The following is an 8776-nucleotide window of genomic DNA, read 5'->3' on the forward strand; positions in this document are numbered from 1 at the left end:
GACCATATTTTCCCCAGCTTCCTGTCAACTCCAGGCAGAGGCTGTGTCAAACGGCAAGCTGCATTGAGCCAGGCCTAGTCTGCCAGGTTTCAGTTGAGGCATCAGGTCAAGACGGTCCCACCTCAGCGCATGCTGAACAGTTGCCCCCTCAACTTTGCCAAGAAATCATACCTGCAGCTCATGCCTGCCCTCCCACAGGGCTGCTGGCATCTTGGGTCAGCCTTGCTTGATACTCACACCTGGAGTTAGACTCAGAAAAACAGTCAGTTAACAGTCCCATTAAAGGCAAGTTCCAATAGTTGGTGACTATAAAGTCACATTGCTTCAGGAACATCCTTAAAGCTAGCTCTAAATAGCTTGCATGCATTTCCTCCCTTGTTCATAAAATCTTCCCATTAAGATCGTAAGTTACTGCTCTAACACATTTGCATCAGTTTCTCCTCTATTTCTCTATTCTTCTCTAATTATGCCTGATCTGAAAGAATCGAACCATATAATTTTTCTCTTTATGTTTTAGACGATGGAATGAATTCAAATCCACATTTAACTTTTTCCATCAACACAATTCTACAGCTTATCTCTCTTAAAGAGATTTATATTGAAATTCCTTTCCCCAAACTGAAGATGTCTCTGATTTAGTTCCAGTGATTAATTACACTATATGTATCAATACCTAATTGCTCTTACATCACTTTAAAACATCTAAGGACCCTATCCCACAAAGATACAATATAACTTTAAATCCCAGTCTTAGTCTATGGGATGATTCAATAATATTATCTCATAAAACTTCTTCCCCTCCCCCTTTCTCAGATTTTTGCTCCCACACTTCTTACTCACTCCTATTCTCAATTTGTTTTAACATTTAATTCACATTCTTCATCATCTTTCCCATCATTTGTTTTTACAATCAACATTTTTACCCTCCCTCCTTCATTAAAATATACCGTCCCCATACCCTGAATGGCAGTTTTGGTAACCAATTGTATAATACAGGGTATACATAGAGGTAACAAGAATAGGTCACATTATGCTAGCAGGAAGACTCCAATAATTTGATTCCACCAGGAACCCTTGAACCAATCAAACCAAGGATTGAATGGACTGGTCCATGTCTGAACTGGGACATGTGCTAGTTTCCTGATACTATTAGTAATTTCTTTTACAGCCCGTCCATTATCATCTATTTTTATGCAACGACTAGAGAGGTTGAGTTTCCCAAAAACACCTCCCTCTTCTGCTAGCAAATAATCAAGAACCAATCTATGTTGCAGTACAGCCTCTCTGGTTTGGGTAGCCTGATCAGCCAGTAGGTTCAATGCCTTGGCAGTCTGGTTGGTGATAATCTCTACCACAGACTTTGAACAATTCTTTGTGGGGGCCACTCATCTCCCCACCCATTGGCATCCCCAGTGACTGGTAGGGAAGTATCTATCCCCCACTTGAACCTCTCACTTTGGGGCATTAGATCATCATATAGCTGTATTCCCAATTTGTTCCCTTCTTGTCCTGCTAAAAAGAAAAATTTTGGTCTAACCAACCCCACATAGCACACCCCTGCCCAATTTAAAGGGAGATGGGCATAGGCTGTATGGCCACAAATCCAGTAATGTCATTTTAGGGCTGGTCGCTCTGTCTTGTGTATTTTGGAAGCATTCCAAAGAAAGGGATAATATTGCTTATCTTGGAACCCCAAGGGCCCTCCTTGGTAAGACCGGGTTCCATTCCTTCGATATTGGCATGTCCACAGCTGCTCTGTCCTTCTCCACTCACACTTTTCTACCCAGGGGCTACTTGTTTTGTTACTTTTACTCCAAAAAGTATCAAAATGTCCAAAATAAGAACCATTATCCTATCCCCACTGTCTATAAGGATCCAGGAGTATTCCACTAGTTTTTCTTTCTGCTTGACACCTTGCTATAGCTACCGAGTGCCAGAAATTCCAACCTATATTACCCTTACTCATAAGCCTTACACCACAAGAGGTGATTAGGTCTGGTATGGAAGAGACCAATTACTAAGGATCCAGGCCGGACTCAGAGGTACAGGTACCCAGGGCCAATTTTCAAATTGTTGTGGACCCTCACAGATCCAACAATTGGTTACATTAAAAGTTCTGGCAATGACTTCCATCAGTTGAGTAAACTTATTCTCCTCCTTCCATGGAGGGGAGATAGGGGCTCCGATGGTCAGAGCAATCCAAGTAACCAGGACAATAGGAGTGTATCTGGATCTCATTTTCTTGCCTAATTTTTACCTTAAGTTGCCTAACTTTACTAATTTTTAGCTCTCTTTTACCTTTTCCAGAAGAAATAAGCCTGTGCTTTCCCTTGTGCCTCCCACCTTATTCTGATGGAAGAAAAAAAAATGCCACTGTCCCTGTTATCCCCACTATTCCTAATTTTCAACTAGTGGAATAATCCCTCCATCCTTCATTGAAGCTGGTATATACTGAATGATTAACAAGATAATGGGAACAATATTAATACAAAGGTTATTAGTCCACTCTCTCCTGGTGTCCCTCTCCCTTCCGGTGTAGAATAATCTTCAAGGGGTCGGAATTGTCCTTAATACTCCATTCTTGGGATTCCCCCACAGGTCCTTTTACCTTGGTGTAATGAGTCCACCCTTTCTCAGCAGTTCGTATAGCGGTCTCTGTAGTGAGAAGTACCTGGAATGGTCCCTCCCAGCTGGGCTGAAGCTTAGTTTCTTTCCAGAATTTAATCAGCACCCAGTCTCAATAGGTTTGAACTGCAACCAATTAGCTTACAGGTAGAAATTCAGCAGGCCTTCTAAAAATTATACAAAAAGACTTTACAGAACATTTTTCAAAAGTATTTTACAGCTCTAAAATGAGATGTGTCTCCTTCTTAAAGCAAAATAACCTTTAAACATTGGGATTAATTCAAATTCCCAAAGTGCCATCACCAATTAGTCCATAAACCTCCAGATTAACATACATAAATATATCTTTAGATGATACAGGCTTGAAAATCACACCCCTATATTTTTCAAAGTATTATAACAACTCAATTCTTTGTTATTACACAATTTCCAGATATCACAAAATTCTTCAGTCAAAAAGGTGTTGTAATGGGGAGAACACTTAGTTTCTATACATTACATACCCTTTGTCCATAGGAATCCCTCTACCCTGAAAACTTTATACAAGAATGAATATCCAAAAATCCTTGGTCCACTTAACAAGCGCCAATTTCTTAACTAAGTACAATTCTTAATCTAACCTCTAGATTACAAGAGAAATTATTTTAATCACTAGTGGTAACATTTTCATTTCTAAGGCCCAATATTCTTAGTATTGTAAGAAAATTTATAAAGCCACATTTTTAACCGTTCACAATGTATCCTGAATTGACAGGAGGACCCAACAAGGCCTTAGTATAAATACTTGATTTATAGCAAAAACAATTTCAATTGAACTTCCAGACAAAACTTGGAAGTTATAATTTCTTAGGTTATAGCAATTATCCAACTTCTTAACCTAATACAGCTCTAAGAAAATGTAATAATGCCCTAAACATTATTATGTATGTAAAATTTGAACTACCCATTTCAGTGTAGGTAAATACATTTCTAAACCAAATATGACAGTTCAGAATTATCAAATTTTCATCACATCCTTTAAAAGCACCCAATTCACATATATCAAACTCAGATTAAAATCACAATGGTCTTCTCAAACTTCACAATCTAAGAGAATTTTAGAAATACAGAAACAATAAATTTCAGATGACATCAATTGCATTTCCAGATTACCACATATACAAATTATTGATCCTATTACTTCTGGTATGTATAAAAATTTGAACGAAAACCTGTTGACCCTTCCAATAGATAGGGGTCCATCCTCACCCTTAACTCCCATAACCTTTAGGATTTTTCTCCCAATTTTTACCCCAATGGGTAGTGTACAAAGGGAAGATCTCTCTGCCCCTGTGTCTATCAAGAATATTATGTCTTCTTTATGATCCCCAAACTTTAGGTTTACTAGGGGTTCTCAGCTGGGTCTGGACCCCAATAGTCTTCTTCCTCAAAAGTGAGGAGGGGAGCTCCCTGTTCTTCCTTTCTTAAGTCAGGACACTCTCTCTAAAAACATCCTTTATTACAATAGTAACAGAACTGTCCTACCTGCCCATTTACCCACATCTCTCCTGTATCCTGAAGCCCTGTGCCCTTTGAGATTCTCCCTTAAGGACTGTTTATGATCACCTCTTCCTTCTTGCTTCCTCATAACTTCCCTCATAGTATTGGCCACGACCCGAGCTTTCTGTTTCTGTCTTTCATCCTCCCGCCTCACATATACTTTCTGAGCCTCTCTCAATAATTCGCCTATTGATCTCTCACTCCATCTCTCTCAATTTCTTATTTATATCTGGCCATGCCCTAGTGACAAAGTTTACTTTTAGCATCCCTTGGGCCACAGTGATGAGGGCACAGTCTCTGGGAACCCCCTTCAATCTGGAATACAGTCTCTGGGAGCCCCCTTGAACTGTCCTTGAATCTTCCAACTAGATCTGGCCTTCCCCTAAGGCCACAAGCCTTACATTATCATTAGGCCCAAATCTCTACCTAGCCTTGCTCTTTATTGTCCAGCTACTTCCCACCCTAGATACTATCAATATCCATGCCTTCAGCTACTTCCAACCCTTAATTCCATTCTCTTGGTTGGCTGGAGTCTGACCTCATCTCATCCTCCTTAGACTCCTCCTCAAGACCCTTCCCAAAGCCCTCCTCTAGTCACCCCAGACCACCCCTCAATCTCTCCTACAATCTTTCTGTATAAGCTCCATCTTGCCTCCATGAAGGTGCTCAGATTCAATCTAGCTCAGCCCAGACTAAATCTGGCCCACCTGACAGGCGTCACAAAGGGGTAGGACCTCCCAAGACAACCCATCATGGTGAACCTCCAACAAACCCCCTCCCCTCCCTTGGCCAAGAAGGCCCAAGCCGAATTCCTTCGGCAGTACCCAGCGTGTGGGCACCTTGGGGTCTTGAGCACCCCCAGAAACCAATGGTTCACTAACAACCTTCATTTTGATTTAACCTCTTCAACAGGATCCTGAATATCTCCTAATTCTTTCTAGGAACTGAGAAGGAGATTCATTTTTTATTTTTCCTGATTTCAAAAGCCTTATATTCTGCGATTTTGGCACAGCTTCACTTATCCCTTCTATTACCAATTGTCTAAGATCCTGCACATTCCTATGATGTTCTTTAATATTGTTATCCCAGCTTGGATCTTCATTTGGGAATTTTCTATCTGCAGCTACCACTCCTGGTCCTGGAGGGTGTCCCCTTCCTCATCCCTCCATGGCTGCCTTTCTAATCATACCCTTTTCTTCTCCCATAAACAGGATGTTGAGTATGGACATTGATTCTGCCTAGTATTAGGAATATTTGCCTGGTCAAACTTATAAAAAAAAGAAAACTTTATTTCATATCATTATTTGCTTTGAGAACCATCCAGTTTTGAATTTGGCACCCTGCTTTCTCCAAGCTTCATCTTATGCATACTGGCAATTAACAAAATGCCTAAGGATTCTAAGGATTTGAGGGGGAAGGGGTGCGGGCACTTCTCTTAAAAAAAAACCTTTTGGACTCTTAAGGACCACATGGGCTTGCAACTTCCCCCACTCATTCTTTATACCAAGCTAAACTATTTCTCAGTTTCCCCTTCAGCCTGCTGCCTCTGATAAAGGGAAAAACCCCTTTCAGTTTTCTAAGGGCTCCTCCCTAGGTGGGGCCTGGCAGCCCCTTGAGGGCAAGGGAGCCTAACTTTCTAAGCACTAACTAATCCTAATTGACACACCCAGTCTTCTAAAATGGAGTGGGGGGGAGGGGGTGGCCAAGAGGAGCACGTGGACTGAATACCAGGTGGTCTCAAGCCGCCATTCTACAACCCCCCCCCCAAATTCCTTTTCTATCTCCCTTTCTTTCCCAATCTTTACTGAAACTTTTTACTCTCCATATTTCTAATTTCAATCTTTCTTTCCTTAATCTTGACCCAAATTTCAAATAAATAAATTACATACTCACCCAGCTTTTCTTTTTCCCAGCCGCTTTCTTTTTATCTTAAAACTTAAAAATGACCAACAATTTTTAATCACATCCTAAGAGGACCACTAAACCTCTTCAAAGTGGTCACCCAATTTTTCATACCGACCCCTTTTACTTCCACAGTTTTTAAAACACTTTGCTTGATGTTAGACTGACTCAATACAAAATACAGATTTTTTTTTCTTTAGAATCTAACCAACCCTTAATTCAGAGCCCCCAGTCCTCCTGACTGGCAGTTTCAGCTCTGATTCCTTATCTAACTATTTTAATACCAAAGGAGCCCATTTCAGTCTCCTAGAGTTAAACATTTTTACCTGAACATAGAACAAAAAAAGCACAGACAAAACATTAGACAGACATTTCACATGAACAATTTAGAATTTGCATTCAGGCTCACTTCCAATATTAAACCAAATCACTTTCCTTGGGTCGACCCACGAGTGCTTTTCTTCAAAGCACTAGGAGAAATCCATTCTCCCCACTTAGGTGCACTTTCCCTGGGTCGACTTATTGTCTTCCCAGCTAGCCAACATTCTTCCTAACGGGAGGAGGAATGTTAGGAGGATCCTTTCCATCCTCCCTAGGTACCTTTTCTTAGAGCTCTTATTTCCTGTTCTAGGCAAACCTTACTTCTCAACCTAGAACCCCCTTGCTCAGGTGACCTGACTTGTGCAGTCTCCGGCCGTTCCCTTTGCGTTCGTCTGCACACTCTTCTTGTTCAAACAAGGTCTCAGGTCCTTCAGAGCCTCCAGGGGGTTTTCAGCTTAGACAGTGGGACCGCTCTAACAGTGAGCGGGAGTGCTCTTCCCTCCGCCCTATCTTACTCACCCTTCCTGGGGTCTTCAGAATCCCGGACGAGCCCCCAAATTGTGAGAAATGTGGTTTTGGGGATCACTGGACTTCCTAGGCAGGGCCAAAGTCCTGAGGAAGAACCCTGTGATAATCCCTAGGGAAGGCTGTACAGACCACAGGACTCCCAGAGGAAGACCAAGTGGTAGCCATCCCTTAATCTGTGGGGATCACAGGGCCTCCTAGGGGTCAGACCCTAAGGAGGACCCAAGTGATGGCCCCTTATGATGGCATTAAGATCACAAGGCTCCCGAGGCAGGGCCAGAAGTCCCATGTGATGTCCCCTTAAGAAGGCCATGCAGACCACAGGGTTCCCCAAGAGAATCCAGAGTGGTAGCCCTCTTAACACCGCAGTGGGGATCACAGGACACCCCAAGATAAGATCCAGGAGTAAGCCTGGCAAGCTTCCACTGCCTATTGCTTCCCTTCACTTAACCTTAGGAAAATCCGTGTGATTTGCCCATTCATACCCAAAGAACTCAAGAGCAGAGTGGGCATTTTATTACGCTCCCTGAGAGAGCGGGTGTAGTGCTCAGGGGAACACTCACACTGATACAGCTGCAGGAGCGGGGGGTAACCATTCTCTCCACTCCTGCTAGAGTCATGGTTAGTTTACAGTCTTTGTTTTTTACATAGTTTTCCTAGGTTATACAGTTTATATAAATAGGATAATAAGGATACAGAAGCAAAAGTGAAGTTAATTAGATTTTCCTTGTCTTAGTTTAGGATTAAACTATATTCTTTTACTTCCCCTACTTTCCCTCTTTAACATATGCAAATGATGCAAGTCAGTAGGCCTGGATTCTTGACCAAGACCAGACCCTAGATAAGCTTGAACTGGTTCAAGTGGGTTTGACCTCTCTAATTCCCTAGACTGCCTTCTCAAAAAGTATGCACATGCGTACAAGCCTCTGACCTCTCATCTGACCGACCTTGAGGCCTGGTCTCTGCTAAAGCTGGGGTGGGGGAGGGCAGGGAAGCACACCTTTAGTTCTGTGGAAACAAAACTCCTCCTCCCATTTCTTACACTATGATCCTGTAAATTCTTCCACTTTGGCCTCAGTCTCTTGCTTAGAGCCAGAAGCTCAAAGACATTAAAATGACTTGCCCAAAGTCATAGTTACTGAGTCAACCAATTAATCAAGAAGTATTTGAGAGCTGACATGTGCTAGGTACTGTGCCAGTAGGGTTGGGAGCTCCTTGAGGGCAGAGACTATTTTCTTTCTGTAATGTTTAAAAAGGTTTGAGAGACATGGTTTCTGGGTAATTTAATTATTTTTTTAATAAGACCATGATGGCGGCAGATTCATAGTTTATATACACTTCAGAAAGGTATAAAGGTGGTCCATCAAACAGCCATCAAATTTAATTGGTTAACTGTAATTGGAGGTGTGCTAAAAGGGCTGGGTATCTCTTGGATAGGGAAAATATCTCTATGCCAGACCACTGGAGCTTTAGGCTATCAATTCAAAGAATGTATATCACATCCAAGCCTGAGCAGAACACTGTGGGCTTGCCCGCCTTAGATTGAATTCCTTGGAAGGCTGGGTTGCTGTTGTTGTTTGTCCTTGGTTCTTGAAGAGGACCAAAACATCAGGGAGGTGATGCCATGATGAGAAAGTGAATTGGATTTAAGTGAAGGAGGGCTGACAAGGTTGGGTGGGTTTCTGACTGAGATCTAGGAGAGTCAATGCCATCTCATTATCAGTAACATCCTTCAAAAGAAAAGCTGAACTTAAAGTCAGGACTTTGGAAGAAGTGGGAAGCTCTGAATCTCCCCAGGATATTGGTTATTAATAATAATTTCTCATATTTCTATCCCCAGTGCTTAGCACAGTGCCCGGCACAT

This window comes from Trichosurus vulpecula, chromosome 5, assembly GCF_011100635.1.
Source record: "Trichosurus vulpecula isolate mTriVul1 chromosome 5, mTriVul1.pri, whole genome shotgun sequence".
Classification (NCBI taxonomy): domain Eukaryota; kingdom Metazoa; phylum Chordata; class Mammalia; order Diprotodontia; family Phalangeridae; genus Trichosurus; species Trichosurus vulpecula.